Source organism: Aythya fuligula, chromosome 3 (genome assembly GCF_009819795.1).
Source record: "Aythya fuligula isolate bAytFul2 chromosome 3, bAytFul2.pri, whole genome shotgun sequence".
NCBI classification, from domain to species: Eukaryota; Metazoa; Chordata; class Aves; order Anseriformes; family Anatidae; genus Aythya; species Aythya fuligula.
This window is the reverse complement of record NC_045561.1, coordinates 55,049,013-55,074,672: the sequence shown is the minus strand read 5'-3', so window position 1 is coordinate 55,074,672 and position 25,660 is coordinate 55,049,013. Positions and strand designations below refer to the sequence as shown.

At 41.2% G+C, this 25,660-nt stretch overlaps 1 protein-coding gene across 2 annotated transcripts in view; it reads right to left on the bottom strand.

The window, feature by feature from the left end:
• Window positions 1-14,409, bottom strand: part of TULP4 (TUB like protein 4) — a 147,016-nt gene extending 132,607 nt beyond the window's left edge. Inside the window, exon 1 of one of the 2 annotated variants that reach the window (XM_032184291.1) lies at window positions 14,345-14,409. The gene's annotated coding sequence lies outside the window, so the exon portion shown is untranslated. Of the gene's footprint in view, window positions 1-7,823; window positions 7,874-14,344 lie in introns of those variants that run through there. The other variant, XM_032184292.1, reaches the window with a different exon arrangement.
• Between the last annotated feature and the right edge of the window lie 11,251 nt (window positions 14,410-25,660).

Below are 25,660 nucleotides of genomic sequence, written 5' to 3'. Positions count from 1 at the left end.
GTGACTACACAGCTGACATGGGACAGCAGAATTGCTGTTATCTGTGGTAACTCAATATCTTTGTAATATCTCTTAAGGAATATTTCTTTACAGCAAAATAGCAGCACATTCAGCATACAGCAAAGCGGAATTGCTTCTATAAGCCCTTTCTCAGTACTTACAATGTCTTGAATGAACATGTTACAAAATCTTTTTAGCAATCTTGTAAGGTACTCAAGCATGATTCCTGTTGTAGCAGATGAAGGAACTAAAGGCACAGTCCTACCAGGAAAGCAAACTGTTCAAAGCAGCCAATGTCACAAAGATTTCTTAACTTCCAACACTCCCATGATCTATTCCAATCTGTTTTCCCAGATTTGGTTGCTCCTCATCCCTCTGCTTACTGCCTGACTCCTCCTTGGGCAGACTCAGCACCTTAAAACAACAGAAAATAAACATCTGAAAATAAAGTGAGGAGAATTAACTGAGCTAAGGGAGCTGAATCAACTCACTGAAGGGGCAGTTGAGCATCGGAGCTGCAGCAGGCAGGACCCACAGGACTTGGATGCGGGGAGACCTTTCAGAAACAGCACGATACTAGATCAGTTCAGCTGGACAGTGGACCTTCTCCAAGGGATGGAGATGGAGCATCTTCCTTAACACTGAAGTAGAAGACAGCATCAAAATAAGCAGCAAGAGTTTACTGTTACCGGCATCCAGCCTGTGCTATGACCCTGTCACTCAGTCAGAACAGTTTATCAGATGTTTTCCTGTTTCCATCTAGCTTCGAAACTTACCTGTTTTAGATTCACAGGAAAAGCCATAACCAACATTCTGCTTTTTGTTCTCCTGTTTAAAAATATCCATCAACATTTGGTGAAACACATTGTGTGCCAAAACGCTTCTCCTGCGGTTCACACTCAGGCCAGGTTAATTCAAAACGATTTACCATATCCATGTGTGGCTATTATTTAAATCATCAAGCAAGGAAACTTGATTTAAATATATAATTTTGCTCCTGCATTTCTGCTCCTCTCTTTTCTGATGGAAAGCCTATTGCTAGATAGCAACCTTAAACGGATGCTGATTTGCAAATAAGCATAGCTTACACCCCACATTTGATAACTTCTTTTTGCTAACTGGAATGCCATTATGCATTCCCATTTAAGTAATTACATAATTTAAACACATTTATTCAGGTTGATAATTTTCACATTTGATGTTAATCAACAGTAAATGTTCCTTCCCATTTTCTGGGCCAGATGTTCTCTGAACTGCCATGTGGGTGCCACTGACATACACCGTAGGCACACCCCTACCACTGGAAGCACACACAGAAACTCATGAGCATTACAAGACCCAGTCTAGAAGAAGAAATTACCACTGCCGACCATCAAATCAAGTCTCACCATGGATGCTGGTGGTAGGAAAAAAAAGTTGCAGTATTGTAAAGGATTACAGTGGAGGATCATTTTGCAAACTCGCAAGTGTCAGGTTGGTTTCAAAGGACAATACAATTCCATTTACACAAATCCTAATTTTTATGAGATTTAGACAATGTTACTTATAAACTAAAACTACATAGACATTTTGGATGCATATACCTTTGTTATGTTTTGCATTAAAAACTGAATTAAGTTTGGTTTTGTTTTGTCTTGTAACAACAGAAGCACTATCTTTAGCTAGTAGATGGAGGTGACTGTTTCTGGACACCACATCCCTAACAGAACTACTAGATCTCAACATCACATTTCATTTTTGCTACACTTTTAAAACAAGCCTTTTCACACTTTCTCATTTTGAAGAAAAAAATTCACAAAAACTACACTGAAATAAACACACAATTTTCTGTCTGTGCCTACTGAAGAAAATCTGTTGCAAGCTGATATGCCCCTTCAGCAACCTGAATCCAAATATTTACCCCATGATTCCCCTCATTTTGGTGATCTGATATACTTTAAAAATTCAACAAAAAATAGTCAAGCAATACATAGACGTCATACTTCTTAGCAAAGCTATTTTAATTAAATTTAATGACTTATGCTAAAGGCTAAATTTACTGCAAAACTTAGATATAAATTAACACTTAGAATACATGTATTTCTGTATCCCTTCTTAGCTGCTCTGCAAATGCCCTCTAACATATCCTAAAGAAAAATAAAATGAAAGAAGTTTGGACTACAAAAAACTCCTCTTCCATTTAGGACATATAACTGCTTTGCCACCACAACACAAAAAGGTTCTCAATCTCAGTTTAAAAGCTGGCAACAAAGATAAGGCTGAGCTAAAAAGCCAAACTCTGAAGTGAACTGTACGAGACACAGGCACAAATTCTCTCCTAATGAATCAGCAGTGGAGTGGTGATAGTCTCCACCAGGTACAGCAGGAAAAGAAATATCAGACTGTCACAGCCAGACTTCAGCACAATTTGTCTGCTAAAGGGCTTTAGACAGATTAGTGTGTTTTTTTTGTTTGGGTTTTGATTAGTTTTGTTTGTTTGTTTTTTCTGTTTAAACCAGGAAGGGAGAAATTCTTCACATCTCAAACCTCAGCATATGCACAGTTTCACATGGATGAACATGGCATCAACATCACTTTTGTCAGACACTTAACAGAGAGGCCAAGCAGAAATTGGTATTTCCACCTTCTCCCCCACCCCAAATCAAAGCAATCTACTTGCACAAACACAAGAAGAAAAAATTTAATTATTTGTTGAGCTCTGCAGTGTCATGTGGCAGCAGTAAGGCCAATCTTTAGAAGCTGGCTCCAACCTGAGCAGTGACTAATCTGCTCCCTTCCCACAGAGATCAGGTCACAGAATCACCCATCAGGCAGCGCCCATGAGCCAGAGGGAATCCCTCAGAGGACAGCAGAGGCACAAGGAGCAAGTTTCCTTCTGGGGCAATAAATTAAGGCCATACAGGGAGCAAGCAGGTGCCTGTTGTAGAAGAGTAGGATAAAAAGATGAACACATGGGATTTATGCCATCTTGTTTTGAAGCCATGGTGCTGAAGCTCTGAATCAGACTTCAGGCATGGTATCAGTTTCCTGGGCTGAGTAAACATGCCAAGATCACATACTACACTGTCATCTGCCACCTAATATAAGGGATGATGCATTAGCTTCCTAGGGATACGGGTGGGGAAAAAATCTGTGCCCTTCATTCTAGCAACAACATTTAGAAGACGCTCTTACACTCAAAGAAGTAAAAACAATCAAAATTATTGAAGCAATTTTTATGAGCGTGCCAATGAAATGTTAAATCACCTGACATGAGGAATGACATGTTCATAAAATCCAGCAAGATAATCCTGTCTTGATAAATGAGACACTTTACATTCATATAGGGAGATGGCAGTATGTTATTGGGGGGAAAAAAAAAGCAAAACAGAGATAAAATACTGATGAATTAAGATGGCAGTGATTCCTTCCATGTTATTTAAATAAAGACCCAACTGATAGAAGTATACAATGTGTTTGCTTTAAAAAATGAACACAAATTGCAAACACCTGAAAGGAGACTTATCCTCGTGCTAGATTCTTTCCAGGCACTTTCCAGAATCACTACAATTCTATGATTTTTGGCTATCGCTGTAATCATATACCACAGCTGGGGCCAGGGGAACAGGACAGAACCAACAAATACCTCTTCTCAAACAGTATGCCCGTCCCAGCTCCAAAACTCCATATAATGAATATCTTAATTTTTATTTTTGTACAACACATACATGCACCAAAAACCAGCAGTGGAAAGTACGAAATTACCTTTACAGCTGATCAAGGCATAGGTTCAGCAAAACATCTTCCCGCATGCTCAAGGTCCAAACACGCTTGGATACTGATGATTTTGCTCATAACCACAAAGAACCACAATGTTTGTCTGAAGGATGCTCTGACTACCATATACTATACAAAATGAACTTCCATAATACTGAGGATCTAACAAGCCACTTGTAATAAACTTTCCTTTTCTGGCTGATAAGGAAGGCTGCTATACTGCAGCAATTTCAGGCTTTCCTCTGGCATCACGTTAAAGAGGCAACTGTCCCAAGGCAGACTTAAACTTATCACCAGCATGAGAGTGATCATGCTGGTCTTGATCAGTCTTGTTGATAATTAGACTCATCACCAAGGACTTCAAAATTTAGAGGACAAAATCAAACAGACTAAACAAATTACTCTAAGAAAATTTAAGCCTTTTCTTACTTTGTTTGTAAATATCAGAAAAAATATGCAGAAGATATTCCACGTGAATGGATGCTCGGGCAAACAGCTCTCCAAGTTTGAAGTATCATAACGTTTCCTAAGCCTCTGATCCTCCAAACAACACAGAGTGGGGGATATCTGCATATTAAGTGTGAAAACCTCAATACGAGAAGAGATATCAGGATTTTCAGAGCAGCAGATATATATATATATATCCTGATATCTCTTCTCGTATTGAGGTTTTCACACTTAATATGCAGATATCATATATATATATATATATATATGTATGTATGTATGTATGTATAGTCAAAACATTACTCAGACAAAAACATACTCAGACTAAGTCAACAGTAGAGTTCTGGGCCTGAAATTTTCCAAAACACTGAACAAAAGGTCCTTGGCTGTCAGTTCACAGCAAGCGTGCTGCAAAGTGCACTAGATATCTTACTGTTGCCCAATAAGCTGTGCGCTTCTGAGAGTTGTATTTGGTATGGAAACCAGCATCTCCCACGGGTTTTTATTACTCCTCCCTGTTAGCACTTATCCATACTTCAGAATGGACAGCTTTGAAACATCCCACAAGAAAAGCTTGAAAGAGAAGACTGAAGTGCTACAGTACAGGCCACCTAACAAACATCAGAGTACAGACAGCAAAAGCCTTCACCAGTACCACTCTGAGGAACAATGCACAGTATCAATAGCACAGCCACGGGAGCTTGTCCTGAAAGAAAATCTCAAAAATGCAGAGGGACAAGGCGAGAAACATGACAGGGGTATCATCTTTTGACAAACTCAAGCCCCTGAGAGAACCCTGAATTCACACAGCTATTCAAAGAAGGCAAGTAAACCTCTGAAGAGTGAGAGAGTAAGTCTCCCAAAAAACAGAAGGGAAAAAAAAGAGGTAAACAAGACACCTTACAAAGACAGCAGGCAAGCAGCTCAAGGCAAGACACCCAGGAAGCCTCGCACCACAATCTGAAAAACCTAGCAAGGAAAATTACCGTGAGAGAACTCAATTTAGTTTCTCCCATTTCTACACAAACATCTGCAGTGAAACACTGATAAGTCTCAAAACGAGAGGCAAGGACCTCCTTGCCTTCTCTTACTCCTCTCCACGACTTAGGAAATTTTGTCTTTGCCTTGTTGCCTTCAAGTACAATTCTCCTTTTTGCAAGGTCTCTACCTGTAACTGAATGAAGGAAAACACAAACATATCAAAAGAACAAACATATCAAACCTAATAATATGTGACTACATGACAGAACAAGCATCACACCCGGATCATGAATTTAAGTCTAATGACAATAGAAAATCCCATAATTACTCTCTTAGAAGGGAGGAAAGGCAGGTTGGGGATGCAAAAAACACAACACTGCTTCCACTAACACCCAACTCCTTCACATAAATGCAGACAGTCCCATTTAGAAGCTTAGGCTACATAACCTTAATGCTTAATTCTGGCCTTAACCTATCTATGATAAAGATAAAATGTATTTCACATATCATACACAGTACTATTCAAACATAAATCTGAGGCATAATAGCTGAGTAAATATTAAAGAAAATTGCTACAGGAATTAAAGAGTCTGTCCTCCAGAAACAATGCTAAGCAGGTACAATGAGATTTTTCAAGCAAAGAGCACCCCTGCTTTATTCGTTCTGTTTCAGCAAACACAGACATCACACAAGAATGGTGAAAAATGAAAACACTCCTTACCCAAAAACCTGTGGCCAAAAGGCATCTCTATGGATAAAAAGAAGTTGAATAGTCAACAACCGTGTTTCCTACTACACAGGAGAGAGAAATGCACTAAGCTGCCCAATCAGCCCTTCTGTCACAAGCACACCCTTGCCAAGGAGGGATCATACAGGCTCATCACTGCTGCCACCCAGGGCTCACAACACACTGCATTTAATTTAGAGACAGTCCTTGATTCGCTATCTGCTACAAACAGGTGGAGGAGTATTTCAACTACAGTAGTGCTTTAGCAGAGATGTCTGGTTATGCCTCACACTGGATGCGTTTTTTGGCCAGTCTTTTCCAAATAATCATTACTTCACAGAATCATCGCTCTGTCTGATGGTTTACAGACAGTAAGAGACGTCGTGCAAGCTCACAATCCCAAGAATCACCAAGAAAGAAAGGAAATAAGGAGTTGCATAACGGTATTTATAGCTCACCCTCTCATATTTTTTCCACCTTTTTTTAACCTTTACCTAGCCTATTCATCCTCAGCTGAGTCAATGTTCAACTTGTGTCCAACTATGTGGTGGTTTCTTTTAACACGACCCTGAACATTACATCTTTTATCCAGTGTCCTGAAAGTGCTATGCTAGCCTCAGCGATCCTAGGAGAAGTAAGAAACCAACATTATTCTAATAGCATACAGCTGAGTAAAAGACAATTAAGCACCTCAAGGCAATACAGCAGCTCATGACAGAACTGGGAGAAAAGCAGTCCCAGGCTGCCGCTGTAACCACCAACAATGGACAACAGAAAATAAAACCCAAATGTAACTGGCAACTTCAACTAACACAGGTTCATTAAAAAAAAAAGAAAAAAGAAAAAAGAAAAAACACTTCATCAGAATGCTGTTCTACATGGGATTGTAGTTGCTTTCTAATACATTAGATTTATGTGGCAGCAACCTCTTGCAGCCTGCCTTTGGCTTCCCAGTCACAAGACTGCTCCATAAACAGCAGGCAAGCAGAGGCAGCGCCTCGGACATAGCCCAGGAATGACTGGAATACCTGAGGTTATCTGGCAGATAAGCGGGGCTTCCCCTACACAAACGGCTCTGAAATCTGATTCAGAGGACTCACACACTTACCTATTAGGAAGGCCTGGGTAAGACCCAAAAGTCATTAGGATGTCTCAAACGAAGGTAAAACTCACCATCGTTAAAATTAAGTGAAAATAGGACAGGACCCTTCTCTAAAAATAGATCTCGCTCTGCAGCCAAGTCTGTGTGCATGCAATTGTTATTTATTTCTAAGCTGGGACAACTTTCCAGCTAGATCCTTAGATCAGCTAACATAATGAGGTGTTCTGAAACAAAATGAGATTTCTTTCCCGACTGCATTTGCTATAAAGATGTAGAAGAAACAAGGAAGCAATTATAAAACATATTCTCTCCTAGCATAACACAAAACTGTAAATTTCAATGGAAGGAAACCATGAAATGGGGTCAGAACTCTTAACCAGAAAGATGGGAAGAAATTGTCCTAATCAGTGAAGAAAAAAAAAAAAAAAAAAAAAAAAAAAAAACACCACAAAACACAAGAACAAGCTCACACGCACATAGCCTAAGGACACAAGCTCAGAAGTCACATACTCTTTAGTACATTCTCTGGTGCTTTCCCAATTCCACCTGCATCTTCACAGGTCTAATTTTATCAAGCGTTACCACCCTATGTATGGAAAAATGCAGTCAACAATGTAATTTGGGGTAATCAAAAGGGAGACAGAACTGAACATTATCAGCACTTAAAGATCTTTCATTGAATGCTTTCACACTAGTCCTGCCAGCAAAAAAGGCAGTAAAGCAAGCCTCTTAAAAAATATTCCAGGGGAGAATTCCAAGAGCTTGCGTAAGCGTTAGGCTCAGAAAGCAATGAAATCTTCGTCTACATACCCAACAAATCACAGCAGAAGTAAACACCAGTGAAAACAGACAGTTCCACATCAGTTCGGACACTCAGTCATCAGGTGATATTTGTCAAAACTGTGACAATGCAGCTGGAGGCAAATCAGTACAACCCAAATCCTCACGACGCATCTGTTCCATTACATCTTTCCTTTCTAAAACCTTACGAGTAAAAGATCTTCTCCTGGAGACTCATTCTAACAAGCAGGTTATCACTTCCCACGCAAAGGTCCCGTGGTTGTTTTAGGAGTGCTCATTCTCTGCCCAACATGAAGAAAACAGGCTGTTTCCATCAATGAAGACTCTCGTTTTTCACTCTCATCCTTGGACAAGAAGGAAGAACACATTCAAATGCAAACCAGAGAACAAAGCTTTCCCAGTATTTCTAGAGCTTCAATAAGCAATACTATTTTAAAACCAGCAAGAGCTCGTTCCGTCGCTGCAACACTAGACAATCAAATCACAAATACTTTTTCTCCAAACCAAGTAGAAGTTTCCTCACACCAGAAGCATTTACACCACATTCCAAAGGGGAAAAGGGATGAGTGAATTAAGTCAAGTGTTCAACCTCCCGATGACAGCGACTAAAGACTCTTGCATCCTGTGAAAACAGGGCACTATCTTTTACGAAATCTTGAAGCATTACTGGTCACTTTTAGCCCAGAACAACCACTGTGCTGGCCATCTGCTCTGTATATTACTAACTACAATTGCAAAACTCCCCAACACGGCATTGAAAGCAAAACTATGATGAGACTTCCCAATATAATCTTCTCATTCACCTCCAGTGCTGTAACACTGTTCTTACGTCAGTGATCTCTCAGTTCTCCCCTCTGAAGAAAGAACAATTTCCAAGCCAGTTTCTTTATTAATAAAAAAGAAGTGCTTGATCTTCTGGAAATGTAAGAGGGGAGCTAATATTGTACAGGCACTAGTACTGAACTCAAGGCATATGTTTTTAGACAGTGTACTTTCCTCGATCTTACCACAGTGAAGACTTCCAAACCCCCAAATTCTCTTTGCAGCCCTGGGAACAATGTATATTGGATTTAATATATGTTCCACAGAGGTATTCTACTGCTATAAAGAAAGCAAGAATAGCTCCTCAGCAGGTTGGCAAAATCTGGAAGGAATCCACCTCTGAGAGGTCTGTAACTCAGAGGAAGATGACTTAATCACTTAATCCTATGATTTGTGTTTGCTTTTAATAGAGCCCTGTTGCTGCACAGATTTTTTTTTGGTTCACAGAAACAGACTATTCTTGCTCGAGGTGGCCTATTATCATAATAGGGCTTGCTATAGGTATCTTTAGAAGAACCACATCTCTTCTCCCATTTTTATCTGCACTTTGGAAAAGCTGCAAACGGTTCCAAATCTCATACTAGTAACATAAGCTTGTTCAATTTTATCCCTTGATCATTCATCCAAGACAGCAGATTTTCACTGCATAGCTTCCCATGTCTTTATAAGATTCAAATGCATTTATTTAAATCTCTCTCCTAGAATTCACCTACCTTTATTGCTTCATCTAATTAATTTTGCAAAGAGTTCCCAGACAATAGGAGCCATTTTCTATTCCGACACATTAAAAAATAAGAACACAGTGCCTTAAGGATCTCTGCCTTAAGGCATCAGTGAAAAGATCCTTCAAGATCTACTAACAAACACCAACAATGAAGAGGAGGAAGGAAAAATCCAAGCCAGGGATAAGTTCACATCAAACAGGGAAGGTGCTAGGAAGTCTCCAGAGCAATCTAAGCCTGGAACAAACAAATCAAATCCAAACAGCGATTTACATCATTCTTCCTTTACAAATGAAGTAAAAATTCAAGTAATGACTACTAGGAAAGAGCCATTTCATTACACACTGTTCTGTTTCCAAATTATTCAGGAATGCCTTATTTTGGGAGGATGACTGAGGATAAAAGAAAAATATGCATAAATTCACAAATATTAAAAGCTAAATGATTAAGTACCAAATCAGAGACCCCTAACCTATATCCTGCTAGAAGCTGGTGATACTTCCTTCAGATACCCAGCTACCTGCATGCCCCAGGATACTTTTCCCTAGGCATCTGCCATCCTCCACTGTCAAAAACCAAGGCACTGATGTAGAAAACACCTTTGGTCTGAGCTCATATGCTGTTCTTTGGTCCGTATTCCTATGCACGGGAGAAAGGAAGGTAAAATATCTAAAGCTGCTTCAACACCTACACTGTTCAATTCCCTCATTTCCAAACACTATGTAGGGCACTTGTATGGCAGCCAAGATATTTATACAGCAGCAGTTCTTAATATACTTACATCACTCATGAGAGCAGGGGAAGACACCACAAATATATAACTCTTCCTCCTTCTCCCTTAGCTGAAATCACTCCCCCTTTCAAGTTTTACTTAACACCTAAAATAGCTTTCTGAGTAACATTTCTGATATTTTTATACAACGTTAACTATTATCCACAGCCTATCTTGTCTGCAACAGCGGGTTCGTGTTAGTCAACCTCCCTTTCATGTATTTTAGCCAGATATTAGACAGGTAGATCTTTGGGGTTGTGTTTTGGTTTTCAGTTATTTATAAATGTAAGGATTTCCTAGAGGTCATTCCACCATGCCACTGAGACAGGGAGACCTGTTCTTTATTGAGGACAGGCAGTGGGAACATTACAAGTGACATTTAGGTGCCCAGCAGCTCAGGGCTCCCACTGTGCAGACACCCCCCACCACAAACATGAGCACGTGTAACCCCTCATGCTGCCCCCTCCCAATTTAAGCACCCTGACAGCTGAGGTCTTTTTCCAACTAAGAGCCTCCTGCAGACTGTGACCCACCGCAACCACAGTGGGCAACCAACCTCTGCTTTTCGCAATGACTTTATTCCTGCTTATCTTCCCACGCACTTCTTTGACAATATTTTTAGTATACATGCAAAACACCTCTTTTGTTTCATGCTGTATCCAGCACTCATTAGTCCTTCCTACAGTTTTCATCTGCTTAAATGGTGCCAAGTAACACCAGGAAAGTATTTGCAGTAATTTTCTTCAAATGGCTAGGTGAATAGATGTGTTTGGCCTTCCTCTAAATTTTACTTTGCAATTATTATTCAAACTAATGAATGAGATATTTGAAGATTTTATTTAGAAATCAGTTTAGGTGTCAAGATATTTGCGTTGGAAAATATTTAATGAGAAGAACGTCTTCAAAGGAGAGGAATCTATTCCATCACATGTACAAAGCAAAAAAGACAAACGACAGGACAGACTGACAGTAGTACTGAGAAGCACTAAATCTCTTATATTCTAATAGGAAAGTTAATCTTCAAATGCATCTTTTGCAAAAAGAGTTCTGCACTAGACAAGGACATTGGGGAGGATTTGAACCCAGGAAACTAGGAGAGCATACGACTCCCAGCGGGATCTGCTAGCTCTGAAACTGTGCGGGAGGCAACATTCACAAATGAACCAGGACCCCCATGCCATGCAAGCAGCTCGGATTTCCAGTGGGAAGTTCTCCAGACCAGCTCTGATGTACTATAGCTATATGTAGGATTTGATGAGCAGCTGAGGAGCACTAAGGGCTTTTGTAGGTATAAGCACAAAGTGAAAACTATTACTATAGACCATTTAAAAGATATTAAACTTCTAAGTACTGTGAAATGGTGTAAACAAAGGCATTAGTTAAAAATAACACAGAAATAACCGATCAAGTATACAAGCAAGGATGAAAATAACGGTCCCACACACCCAAGAGCAGAGATGCTGTGTCACAAAATGAAAACTAAAATACGCAGAAAAGTTTCCTGTTGGAAACTGGAGCTCTTGGAACTTTCCCCCCCCCACCTCAAGTAATCTGAATCCATGCAGATTTAATGAGTCTAGATTCCACTCTGCCTACAAGCAAGCCCTGTTTGGACATGGAGTCAACTGAAATCACTGATGGCACCTATAAGGCCATCCACAGATGTCTCCTTACAGTAGAGAAGCCATAGTCCCCCATTAACAAAGGATCTAGAGCTTAGACCCAGGTTACATAGCTATTGTTTTGGGATACGGATCACAAGGAGTTCCCATCCAAATAAAACAATAACACTTCCAATATCAACTCTTTTGTATATTTCCTAACTTATGCTTTTTTTCCCTAAATGACAATGCTTTTATTGTCTTGCATTAGAGCACAAATGAATGGTTTTCTGCTCTATTTAAGAAACCATCGAACTAGTATAGGGGATCTAAAGTCTTAAACTTAACTGCATATTAAAATGCACCCATAATATAATTAGTGATAATAATCTGCACACTGAAATTGGTCGACATAGTTGGAAAACAATTTTAGAGTGCGTACCTTGGACCTCTAGTACCAGAGGTTTGTTCTGCTACCAGATGCATTACAAAAAAATAGGGCACTGAAGCAGAAGAAATCCAGTCCCAAAAAATAAATAAATGCGAGATTCCAAATCACTGTGCCTGACCAGCTCTGCACGTTGAAGAGGAAGGAAACCACAAAAATAGGAAGATTCTGGCTACACAAAATCCCCACACCTGCCTCTTTCTAACAGGTATCAAAAGACATCTGTACAAACCCTCTTTGCAGCCACGCTCTGTGGAAATGGAAGGCATGCACCACGATTACTTTGAGCATCTGAACTGAAACCTACCCCAAATCATTCTAACTCACCAATGAATTTGGTTAAGTCTTCTGCAGAGTCTCTTCTGAGATTAAGCAGAGATGTCTGCTCTACTTAAAGCACAGGCTTAGCTCCCAACCTTGGTATGGAAGGTACAGTATGAAATGACCTCAGGTGTCATTAAGAAGAAAAAAATACAACACAAATGTGAGTTTATCTTTTTTTTGTGATAAAGAAATCTGATTTTATTGTTCGACCTTTTTATAGGGTTTCTTAGAGCAATCATAGGCAGACAATGATCTCTTTATGAGCACTAGATAAGACACGAATAATTACCCTCAGATAAGAAAAGAATAATTACACTGAATTCTTTCGTGAGGTGTTTTGAGACCTACTAATGAAAAGTACTTTTAAAAGCTGTGTATTTTAAGTATGCTTAATAATTACATAAAACAAGTACTGCTTTTTCCTAGAGGCTAGTTAGAAACAAAATTACTTTTGTTTGGAAGTTCAGCAGAACCAATCATTTCTGTGATGAAAATATCATTCAGCAAGGTAAGGGAAGTTACATTGCAACAATTTTCTTGCTGGAAACCTACAAGAGAACCACTTAAATCCGTTCATCATCTTACTGATACAATACATTGAATAAACAAGCCATCCTGAACTCAGTTCACAAAATGAGTGGGCTTTCTTAGAACAGATAAATACTTGAAGGGTTTTAAACATCTGTTGACTAGGTGAGAACAAATTCCACAGGCTGTTGCTGGAGGCAGCAATGCATTGTACCAAAAAAAATAAAAATAAAAAAAATCCTCTTTCCATGAAAGTCATTCAGTTTGAGTCAGTCAACAGTTTGAGCTGTCGGTTTTCCAAGATGTTTTCAATTCTTAAAATGTCTATCCACACACACACCTGTTACCTTCACCTCAACCCCACAAACACCGACAGCCACCTCCTGACAAAACCCCACTGGAGGCCAGGGGGAAAAACACAATTTCTTGAAACAACTCTACCTCACTTGACATTCACGTTGCCTATGAAGAATGAACAGGGTCCACTCGTGCAAATCCTCCTTGTGAGAGCCGGCAGCAGGCTGGGAGCTGCTGGCAGGGAGGTGTTTCTCCAGGATCGGGTTGTTAGCCGGCGTCCCTAGGGACCACCGGGATTTTGCTATCACGGAAAGACCCGTGATGGCATTATTGAAGCAGCCTGACCAGAAATGTGGATGTAACGAGGAATCTGTTCCGTTAATACAATTTTTAAAGAGAAATTGAGTATTTAAGGTTAAACAGAAGTAGTTAAAGGTGAGTGGCTCTTATAATCGTCTCCGAAGGTGTCAATAGCGTGGGAAAAGCCCCGCTTTCCTGAGCAAGTTTTTGCAGATTCCGTGCAGGTCCTTGCCGCTCTGCCTTCTCCTAAAGGGCCGTTTTAGGCTGCCAACCCTCAATTTCGGGGCTGCCTTTCGCAGCCAGCCATTAGGAAGCGGCTTCACCCCCCAGCCCTCGCTCCCACGGCGCTCTTACCTAACCCGGCCGGGCAGATCTCAACGGGCGCCTCGGGGAGCGGCTACAGCGGCACCGGGGGCCTCCCCTTCTCCTTACCGAAACCCCTGCAGGCACCGGGGGGCACCGGAGGGTACCGGGGGGGGGCACCGGGGATGGGGTTTAGCGGCGATATTGGGGGATATGGGGGGTGCAGGGGGTGTACCGGCGGCCCGCCGCCCAGCCCGGCGCGGCCGTTGCCGTTACCGTTGCCGTTACCGTTAGGGTGCAGTTAACGGCCGAGCCCCCCGCCCGCCACCGGCTGCCCTCCCGGGGCCGCCCACCGGAACAAAAGGACGGCAGCTGCGGAGCCGCCCGCAGCGGCGGCAGCCCCCCGTGCTCACCTCAGAGGCGGTGGTCGTGCTGGTGGCGGCGGCGGCGGGGACCGCTCGCAGCCCCGGGCCCCCTCCCGTCCCCGTCCCGTCCCGTCCCCGCCCCGCGCCCGCCCGGCTCCGTCTCTCGCCGCTCCCGGAGCGGCGGCGGCGGCTGGGCCCGGCTCCCCCGCCACGTGACCCCGCCGTCACGTGAGCCCGCGCGGCCCCGCCCCTCCGGCCCGGGCATGGGGGGGCGCCAAGCTGAGGGGCCGCCGAGGCCCAAAATGGCGGGCGCGGGGTCGCGGCTGGGAGCGGGGCGTTGGGAGCAATGCTTAGCAGGAGGGGGGCAGCTGCCACAGGCGGCCCAGCGGGTCGGGCCCTGCAGCTGAAGGCAGGCTTGTTGGGGAGCTGGGACTCCATTTCCCAGGGTGCCAGCACGGGCAGCGCCCGCCCGTGAGCTGAGGAGAGCCCGGGCCCTGGGCGACCGCCGCCACAGCTGCCACAGGAGCAGCGACCAAGGGGATACGCCCTGACCGGCAGGCTTAAACGGGCTGTTCTGGTGCTCAGCGTGAAATTCTGAGGGGATAAAAACACTTACTGCTATCACTGGGTTGTTTATCAGCTCCTGCCTTAGGTCACGAGTCTGTCATGAGCCTCAGGATTTTAGGTAATAGACACTAAAAGTGTCACCAAGAGGTTTCCAAAACACGACTGCAGCTTTAACCACCTTTGTATTCCCATCCTCTTCCCCAGCAGCACAGGAACTGCTGCATCCAGTAACTGCACTGCCCGTTAGTCGCTACCCTCAGCTGTGTCAGAAGTCCTCTGCAGCTGGGTTCAAAAATCACAGGAGAAAGCTCTTCTTGGTATTTATTCACCAGCCACCATAAACTATGATCATGACTTTGAGTGCTACCTCGCAGCGTTCCTACCCGTCCTGTACCCTAGTACACACTGAGGACTGAAAGAAAATACACAGGAAGGAAGCTTGACTATCTCGCCATCCCTGGAGCTCATGCCATCAACATAATACCTTCTTTTTCCAAAACCAAATTCACACAGATGTGCACAAGTCTCTGGAACAAGAACCAGAGGCTATGTTTAAACCTTGCAACAGGGGAGCAATGCCCCATATTTTTTCCTCTGCATGTAGGAGTCAACAAGTCCTGATTCCAGATCAGGGAGGGACTACAGCACATGCGGAAACACAGTAACAGCAAGCTCAAATAAAGTCGTTGATTTGAAGGACTGGAACCCAGGAGTATCCTTGCAGTTCAGAAATGCCCTCAGCTTCCAAAGCAAAAACAGAAGACAAAAACTGTAATGTTTATAGAAGTGCATTGAAGAGTTTCACAGACAGTCTTGGTCACTGCTTCAAACACAAATTACTCATATTTTTTCCACATTAAAACTTAACTCCTTTTTATTTGTTTTATACACTGACTCTAAAAGGCACTTTCCATTTGATGTAACTAACCTCACATTTTTCCCTCTATCAGAGGGGAATGAATGGATCAGAGAAGGAAACAGGTCAGCCTGCCTGGGCAGATCCCCCAGAAGAGGAAGGATTTTCTCAGTAGCTGAGAATAGCCAGGCTGACTGGCAATTAACCAGAGCCTCCAATTGACTAGCATTTGCTCCTGTTTCCTCCTGCTGCATTTTCATTGTAGAAGCAGTTCCATCCTTCCACGTGCATTTTTTTCCCTCTTTGAGGAGCTTAATGTAACTGGAACAGGGAAAACAAGATACCATCCCAGGATACTGAAAGAACTGATGCATTACAAGGAGCAACAGTTTTGGTTTTGTTTTGTTTTTTAAACCAAGTGTGCCAACCCTAGTATATATAAGAGAAGACATTGTGCCTGTATTCAGGAAAGGGAACAACAAGGGCAAATTCAGAATTATTTATCTGGTTTAAATGGCACATAAGGATTTGAAAAACATTTTGCAGGGAAGAACAAGACACTTCAGTAAACGGGAAAAAGAAGCAATATAGACTGATTTGCATAGAACTGCAGCCTTTGTATGTTTGTTTCTACTAAACAAGGTAGATATATTCATGTATATATCTTAACTCAGCATTTGAAATGGTGAGTTTAATTAAATTTAAGAGATGAGGATTAGTACAGATGGCAAGGAAGAGAAACTAGTAAGGATGGTAGTGGATTGTGCTCAAAAGAAAGCACACTGAAGAGATGCTACAGAGTCCCTGAACAATCAACCATAATACTGTTCAGTTTAATAGTTGTTAGTTGACCTTAGAGCAAAAACATGAGTATGCCAATAAAATTTGCTGATGAGACAAACCTGAGGAGAAACAAAACAGATTAGAATCAGAATTTGTATCAGAAAAGAATAGATGGCACATAGAAGCAGAGTAATAAAAAAGGGATGGAATAGGAGTACAGAGTTCAAAACCATGAATTTAAGGACTTTAACGTGTTAATTTTAAACTGAAAGCATCAGCTGAAAAGAGAAGACAAGAAAAAATTGTATCTGCCCGGCCCGTCAATAACAGAATATCCATGAGGCATCAATCTGAAGAGATCGAGAAAAAGGACAATACTCCCAGGGGAGTATCAATTGAGTTTTTTTCCAAGAGAGATCTGGAATATAAATGCTGTCGCACTGGTACTGTGAAGACATCACCTAAAATACTGCATACAGTTGTGATCACTGGTACTGAAGAAATATAAATTAAACCTGAAATGCACACAGAGAAGGGCCAGGAAAGACAGACATGATTCTGTCTATATATTACTCTATTAAGTCGACACCATCTATTTTTTGCCTATTTCATTTGCTACATCAGCTTAGCACCCCTAAGTTTAGTATTATGAAACCCTAGTTGAAAGTAAGACCTTTGAATATTAAAAAAAAAAAAGTTATATTAATAACTTTCTCAGCAAAGCCCACATTAAAGTATTAAAATAAATAGCAGCTGATTGAAGTGATTCTAAAGTCCCTACCCTTCTCAGACAAGTGCTTTCATGGCTGACAAATTTGTATGTTTTTTAAGCTTAAATCGACAGAAAACCATATCATATTTACAGATTCTGCAAAACTTCATATCATTTCAAAGTGTGGTCTCACAAGTAGTCCAAGAAGATGGCACAGCAAAACTTAACCAATCCTTTTTTCCCTAATTCAGTGTTGACAACACTGAAGTACAAAACCAGAATTCATTAAAAATATGGAAGAGTAAGAGAGAAGTCATCAAAATACTCATATAAGATATCAAAAGGTGTTAAGCACCACAATTATAACAACAGTTTATCACCAAAGCTCAAAATAACTATCCTCTGTACTATCACCCTGCATAGTAGAAAAAAAAAAACAAATACAGAGATGGTTGCAAACTCAAATATCAGTTCCTAATAAATAAAATAGTTACAGCATGATGTCTACATTTGCTGTGTGTAGTCCTATAAATGAACGTGATTATTTAAGCTTTTTAACTCTACTGATAAAATAAATTCAATCTGTAGATTTAACAGTAGGAGAACGCACTGCAAGATTATGCTGCGTACAAGTTTCCAGCAAATTTAACATATGATTCTACCCCAGATGTCCCAAGGCAAGCACCCTGACTAGTAGAAACTTTGAAATACTGGCACAAGTGATTAATCTCAAGCTTGAGCAAAGGTGAAATGTTGCCAATGTCTGACTACTTGTCTTGAATTTATGCCATTTATATCTCTGTACAGTCTTCTCTTTGCTCCTATGACTTGTTTTGGTTATGATCTCCATTGTAACTATGACGATAATGAATAAATCCACTACATGAATGGCTCCTTCACTATTGCTTCTTGTGCTTAGCAATATAAATAACCAAATTTCTCTCCAGCACCTCCACAGTTTTATGCTTCATAGTACATTTAAAGAAAGAAACGAAGTAGAGTAATTCTACATATTGACAAGATTTTTAATACTTGGAGCAAACAACTTTAGGAACCACCTTCTGAAACAGATACACCCTCAGAATCTCTCCTTCCCACCCTCTACAGCTTCTCACTCTTATTGTCACACAGGAGACTAAGCAGGCAGAAATCTCTTTACATGAGGCCGTATGGTACAGAATACCCCTTTGGCCAGTTGGGGTCAGTGGTCCTGGGTCTGTCCCCTCCCAGCTCCTGCTGCACCCCCAGCCTCCTCACTGGCAGGGCATGGTGAGAAGCTGAAAAGTCCTTGACTCCATGTAAGCACTGCTCTGCAACAATTAGAACAAGTAGGAGACATTTTTTCTCAGAAAGAGCAGTCAGGCATTGGAACGCGCTGTTCAGGGGGGTGGTGGAGTCACCGTCCCTGGGGGTGTTCAAGGAAAGGTTGGACCTGGTGCATAGGGACATGGTTTAGTGGGTGACATTGGTAGTAGGGTGATGGTTGGACAAGATGATCTTGGAGGTCTTTTCCAACCTTAATTTTTCTATGATTCTATGACATTAAAAAATAAAATAAAAACAAAGCTATTCAAAGCCAAAATGGAAAACATTTACAAGATCACAAATCTTCACATTCCCTGATCCTCCACACAGATTTGTTCATATGTTGAGCTTTGCTTGCACTTCATCCCTACTCTCCTGGTCTTCTCAAATGTTGTTTGCAACTGCCTTTTCCCAAATGGCAACCTGGTCATCATCACAAAGATGTACGAGTCCTCTGTCACATTGGCTGTGTTTGACAATGTCCATTTCAAGTATCCCTTGAATACTGAGGAACAAGGCCTCCCTTTTCTTGATTTTATACAGCCTTTAAAACTTTCCCAAAATTAAATGATATAATTAGTCTCAGTTCAGACCAACCAGTAAGCAAAACCAAATGCAGGGAGCATGTTTCACAATACAGCTAAAGAGAGATGATTTTTCTTTCATATCTTCATTTCAAACTGGTTGATGATACTGGGAGAAGGCTGTCATTATTGAAAGGTTGCTCATTGCTGCTGAATCCCTAAGTTCTAGGATACCTATATACCTAGTCATACACACACAACACATGCAGGCAAAACATATTTAACACCCAATAAAGTTGCCACTGTAGGAGAAACCAGAGATTAATATGGAGCAAAACTACATTATCATTCCACTTAGAAAAGCAGTCCCATCTAGGACAGAAACAGAATAGAATAATAGACCTAGCATGAAGAAAACATGCTCTCACGGTCATCATGATGTGTTGGCTCTGATGATAAATACAGGACCTGCTGTAAACCAATTAAATTCTAGTTAATTGCAAGCTTTTGTTTGTTTGTTTTGATACGGAATTATTTTTTGAGTGTAATCTCCTGCTCTCACCCTTTACCTTCATAACAGCAAGAATACAACCAACACTGCTGACAGATCACAGAGGTTTGCTTAGTAAGTTTACCTGTCACTACGAGCTACGCCAACATTGCACAAATTTGCAACACTTTTCTTGTCTGCAAGTCATCTCTTCACTTCTACAAAGACAGGCATTATTCCCAACTCCCTGTAATTTACAACTGGGTCCATCTTTGCTGTTATGGAAAAATGAACAACTGTAGATCTAGCTGTCAGCCCCTTCAATCTATAGTCATCCAGAAATATTGCTTGCTGTTTTCTTCCCAGGAGACTAGTTAAACAGGAGATCAATTACCTGTCAGTGTTTCAGTTTTGGGTGGATTTTCTTCCATGTGTTCAAATTCATTCCTGCATATGTATTATTAGTCTTTCTTTTAGTAAAATACAGCTATTAATTTTAAAATGACATTTCTTCCTGGAACTTTATACTTGCTGTTGTCACTAACACCTAGATTGCTCAAGCACAACAAGCTAAGAGCTAGCAACACTCTACATTTTTCACTTAAAAAATGTTTATTGAATAGCAATTTTATAGTCAGTTTCTATTCTGCAATTCATCTGCTTATCACTGCTGTACAAGTAGGGCAGAGAAAATTACCACTTTTTCCTACATGAAAAATACAACCACTAGTGTCCAAGATATTAGTTTTTGTTGTTGTTGTTTTTTCCTCCTCATATTAAAACTCAATCAGTAGATGTTTTTCAAAGTTTTTGTTGTCGTAGTTGCTGCTGGTTTTTAGGGAACATAAGTGACCTTTTCCCCCCCCCCCCCAACTTGTATATAAAGGTAAGCCAAACTCAATAAAGCTATTTACTTTGGGGGGAAATCAGGGAAAATGTTCCATGCCTCATTCTGATGTACTACTAGCAACACCCTGGGGATACAGAAAACCCCAGTGCAGACTGCAATACAGTATGGTTAAATAGCTTATGTAAGTACGCGCACCAAAAAAAACCCAGCTACCCTAAAATCACATGCATTTTGTATGTGAGAAAATAAAAAAACTTCATAGAAGGTACTTCTGACTGGATCAGCAACGTCTTCCTCTGATATACACTTGCTAAAAATGACGTAACTTAATACAGAGCAGCTCCAAAGGCAGGCAAGTGGTGCGGAGACACTCGGACCAGTAGTAATGTCTGAAAGGAAGACCAACTTTCAGACATCATTATAACGTGGCAGGATTCTGCACCTAAGCATAGAAAGAAAACATTAGATAACTAGACATTGAACAAATTTCAGAGTTAGGGACTACATTCCAAACTCCCTGGCTACAAATATCTTCCTAGTGGGATCCTTTGTAGTTAAAATTGTCCATCTCTAGCTTAAAGCATATGCAGAGCGAAAGATACTAATGTTTCAAAGCACAATAAAGCTGTGACCTACCATTACCTATGCTGCAGCAATTTTAGAAAGAGCAGTTTAAAATATTGGTAAGAGCTCCCCTTACTGGTCTGCCTTTGAATTGTTAAACCTTCAATCCCAAATCTCTTCTGATGTGAGACAAAGATGGGTAAAATATTAATTCTTTTACACAGGAAAAAAGACTCCGCATTTTATTTCTATCCGCGTGCCTATTCCTTTTCCTTTCCTCATCAGTTCTAAGTCATAAAACCAAAGATAATGTCTTTAAGATGACTTAATTTGGGGCAAATTTGTTCATCTATCATTATAAACTTCTCCAATTTATTGTATCTTAATTTTGTCAGCTTTGCCAAAGTCTGAACTACAGAACAGACAGGGAGACCCAATTCTGCCACACTGAGTAATGCCTCATTTCACAGTGAACTCCGCCACCTTTAATGGGATCATCTGTGGGATAACGAACTAGTCAGTGGGGAGAGAAGATCAGAACCTGCTTTGGAATTGGGAAATGCAAAAAGATTTATTACAAAAAGCTTACTGTTTTTCTTCAATGGCTTATTGTCTGTTTGGAAAAGCAAAAATTACCTCTCAGCCTCTGATTGTATATGTATTTTTACATGTACAGATTATATCAATATATTTTTAGATTCGTTTTTTAGAGGTTTACTTCTGCAGGCTCAGCCTCGGGGCTGACTGAAACTGGACACTTATGGTGATGATGACAACTAAGAAAAGTTAAAATAAGCTATTTCAATGGTGCCACAAAATCCCATTATCTACAAGTCACGGTAAACAATCTTGTCAATGCATAAAACACATTCTCTAGTTTATTCTCACATACTTGAGGTGGCCCCACAGAGTTAACATGAATGAGAAAAAAAAAAAAAAAAACAGTAAAATCTGTCACTATGCTGCATTTAAAAAAAAAAAAAAAAAAAAAAAAAAGACTCAAGATATGCTTTAGAATATACCCTGCAATTCTGCAAAAATTGTAAATTTTTTTCTTAATGTACAGAGCTTGGATAAATTTTTGTACAGCACACCACATTGTAGCCATTTGGCTTTTAGCACTGTGCTACACAGAACAAAAACCAAACTATCATTATACATGGAAGCACATTAAATCAAATAAAAGCCTCATCATTCTCCATTACACATGGATTCAGATGCTTACCTTTTTATGAAGAAACACTGACAGCTTAGCTGTAAAGCGCCTGAATCTGGGTTCTCTCAGTTTTCTTTCAACAGTTTCTTTATCTTTATGCCTACATCCATTCTCTGTAATGTTTGCTTTTTTTTTTTTTTTCCTCCGTTACTGCACTGGACAATTAGTCTCCCTTGGCTTACTGTTGCACTAGAGGGAAGAAAAGGGGTCTTATGTGTTCATACCATGCAAAGAAATTAATTACAATCTGCATTTGTGTTTATGAAAGTGATACTGATCAATCTGTTTAAAGTTAATTACTACTCAAAAGCAACTGTTCACATCAAAAAACACAACCAAGTGAACTTACAAGGTTTTTTAGAACTTCTAAGTATAAGTAATTAGAAGGTAACAAATGAAGTTCAAGTAAGCATCCCTTAGGTGATAGCCCTATGGTGCTATTCCTCCATTAGGCTAGATCATAGAATCCTTTAGGTTGGAAAACACCTTCAAAATCATCAAGTCCAGCCATCACCTTAACACTATTAAGTCCACCACTGAAGCATGCCCCTAAGTGCCACATCCACACATCTCTCAAAAGGCTTCAGGGCTGGGGACTCCACCACTTCCCTGGGCAGCCGGTCTGAATGCTTGGCCAGCCTCTCCACAAAGAGATTCTTTCTGCCATCCAGTCCAAACTTCCCCTGGTGTGTGGAGAAATGGTTAAGTGAAGTAGGCCATGTGAATGTTGAGCAACTAGGAGGTCGCGAGTTAACAAAGTATCGAACACAGCTCATATGAGCCTGAGAAAGTACGTAAATGCGGCCTGGGAAGGAATGTACGTTCTGGGAGGTTTCAGGAAGGTTTCAGGGAGGTTTCAGGTACAAGGACATGATATCTGTTGGTGGTCTGGGAAAATACTAACTGTGTTATTTCGGTGGGAAACTAGCTGATAAAATAGAGAAATGCACTAACCAATCATGAGCTTAGCTTTTGCAATATGTATGAGCTAATTATATTGAATTAGATAAAAGACGACTGAGCTATCCAATAAATCGAAGTTCACTGATCACTCATATTGAGCGTCTGTGTCTTCCTTCCGTTGACAACAAATGTCCTCGCAACAAATGGCGCCCGAACAGGGACCTCGCTGGAGTTGAACCTGCGCTGGAATTGTACCTGCGAGCCACGGTTGGACGGAATACAAGGACCGGTCCTGCAACGCAGCTCAGGAGGTGAAAAGGATTATAAATTGCTGAATCCCTGCATCCGAGGTCTGAAAGGTGAATGGACAAGAAACTTGGAATCCCCGCACCCGCAGCTCGGAAAGGGAGTCCTCGCACCCGGGATGAGCCTATAGAGGGTCCCGCCGGAAAGCGTCGCCGAGGTCTTTGCAAAGGCTGCAACGGTACCGACGTATATAAAGGTATGGAGAGACAAGCGGCGTATGATTTGCTCAAATGCTTTTTAGAAAAGCGGAGCACACAGCTTATAGACTGCAAAAAGGATTTACCAGGATTATTAGCATATGGGGTAGCTAAGGGTTGTTTTATCAATCCTGATACAGTTTTTGAACAAACAGAGTGGCGTAAATTTGGGGACAAATTGTTTGATGAAAATAAGGCTGCTAAAAAATTATTGAAGCCTTGGAGAGCAGTCACTAACGCCTTAGTTATACATCAGGCTGAGCAGAGAGTTGCTGCTGCCGCTACAGAGCGACTGGGATTGCCGGGAAGTGCTGGAGCTGGGGATTGCCCACTGCCGCCTTCAGTGAGAACGATAACGCTGCCTCAGGGGGCTACGGGGCAATGGGAGCCTCCCCCCCCTCAGTCACCGCCACGAGCAGCGCTGCACTCGGAGTTCCGCGGAATCGAACGGCAGCCGACCCTCACCGTGTGGCGAGTCGGCACAGAGCAGAGGGACGGACATCAGGACCCTGCAGCCTGTCTGACGTAACCATGGAAGCAGCGGCGGCTGTGCTGCTTCTCTCTGGCATTCTTTCTATAAGAGGTTTACCTTGCAATGCAAAAGGGATACTAACTGGAGTGTTAATAATTGTATGTGTTATTCTTAAATGTCCAGGTATTTTGTGTTGAAAGTATTTGTGTAAGGGTAAGGTTTTAAAACAAAGTGTTGCAAGTCACTTCAGGAGGAACACAATGAGAGGCAATACTTGTTTGTTTGCTTATCATTCTAAATTATATTCTTGTGGTATGATTGAGGTTGTGGTATGATTGAGAGTGAGATGTGCAAGAGGCCTCTGAGTGTACAATTGTGCTCTGGGTGTACAATTGTGCTCTGGGTGTGCAAGTGTGCTCTGGGTGTGAGTGTGCTGTGTACTGTGTTAGTGAGAGCGCATTTATTGCCATAGTACAGGCTGAAATCATAGGACATTACTGTGGATGGAACAACACCGGGAACATTAGTGTACCATTTGGGGCGTATGGAATAGGTGACACCAATTCGATCTGGTTTCAAAGTCAGGCCAAAGCTTTGCCACCTGGTATGTTTTTAATCTGTGGGGACCGTGCATGGCAAGGAATACCAGCTAGTGCTTTTGGGGGTCCGTGTTACCTAGGACGACTCACACTTTTCGTTCCAGATTTGCACTCGTGGAAGAACTCGACAGGGAGCAGAAGAATTAAACGAGAACTAAAAACTTTGGGTTCTGACTGTAATGGTGGTGTAGAACTGTGGGGTCCAGCAGAAAGATTCTTTGCTTCTTTGGTACCTGGTGTGGGAACTGCACATGCTTTGACTAACATTAATAAGCTTGCTTGTTGGGCTGTAAAACAATCAAATGTAACAACACAAGTTCTTTCTGAAATGTCGCAAGATAGGGAGAGCATAAGACATGCTGTATTACAAAATAGGGCCGCTATTGATTTCTTATTATTAGCTCAAGGACATGGGTGTGAAGATGTAGAAGGAAGGTGTTGCTTTAATCTCTCTGATCATGGGCAATCAATTCACAATCAATTAAAATGGTTAATGGATCATACACAAAAAATTACGATACAGAATAATTGGTTTGATGATTGGCTTAAATCTGTCTTTGGAAATGTAGGGGGATGGATTTTTTACTTAATCAAGGAGGGACTTCGCCTTTTGCTTATAATTATATTGATTATAATTGCTGTACGGGTAGTCTTTAGCTGCTTATCTAGGAAACTAGAACGACTCACAGAGAAGGTGTTTATAGCCCAAAATAAAAACGGGGGAATTGTGGAGAAATGGTTAAGTGAAGTAGGCCATGTGAATGTTGAGCAACTAGGAGGTCGCGAGTTAACAAAGTATCGAACACAGCTCATATGAGCCTGAGAAAGTACTTAAATGCGGCCTGGGAAGGAATGTACGTTCTGGGAGGTTTCAGGGAGGTTTCAGGTACAAGGACATGATATCTGTTGGTGGTCTGGGAAAATACTAACTGTGTTATTTCGGTGGGAAACTAGCTGATAAAATAGAGAAATGCACTAACCAATCATGAGCTTAGCTTTTGCAATATGTATGAGCTAATT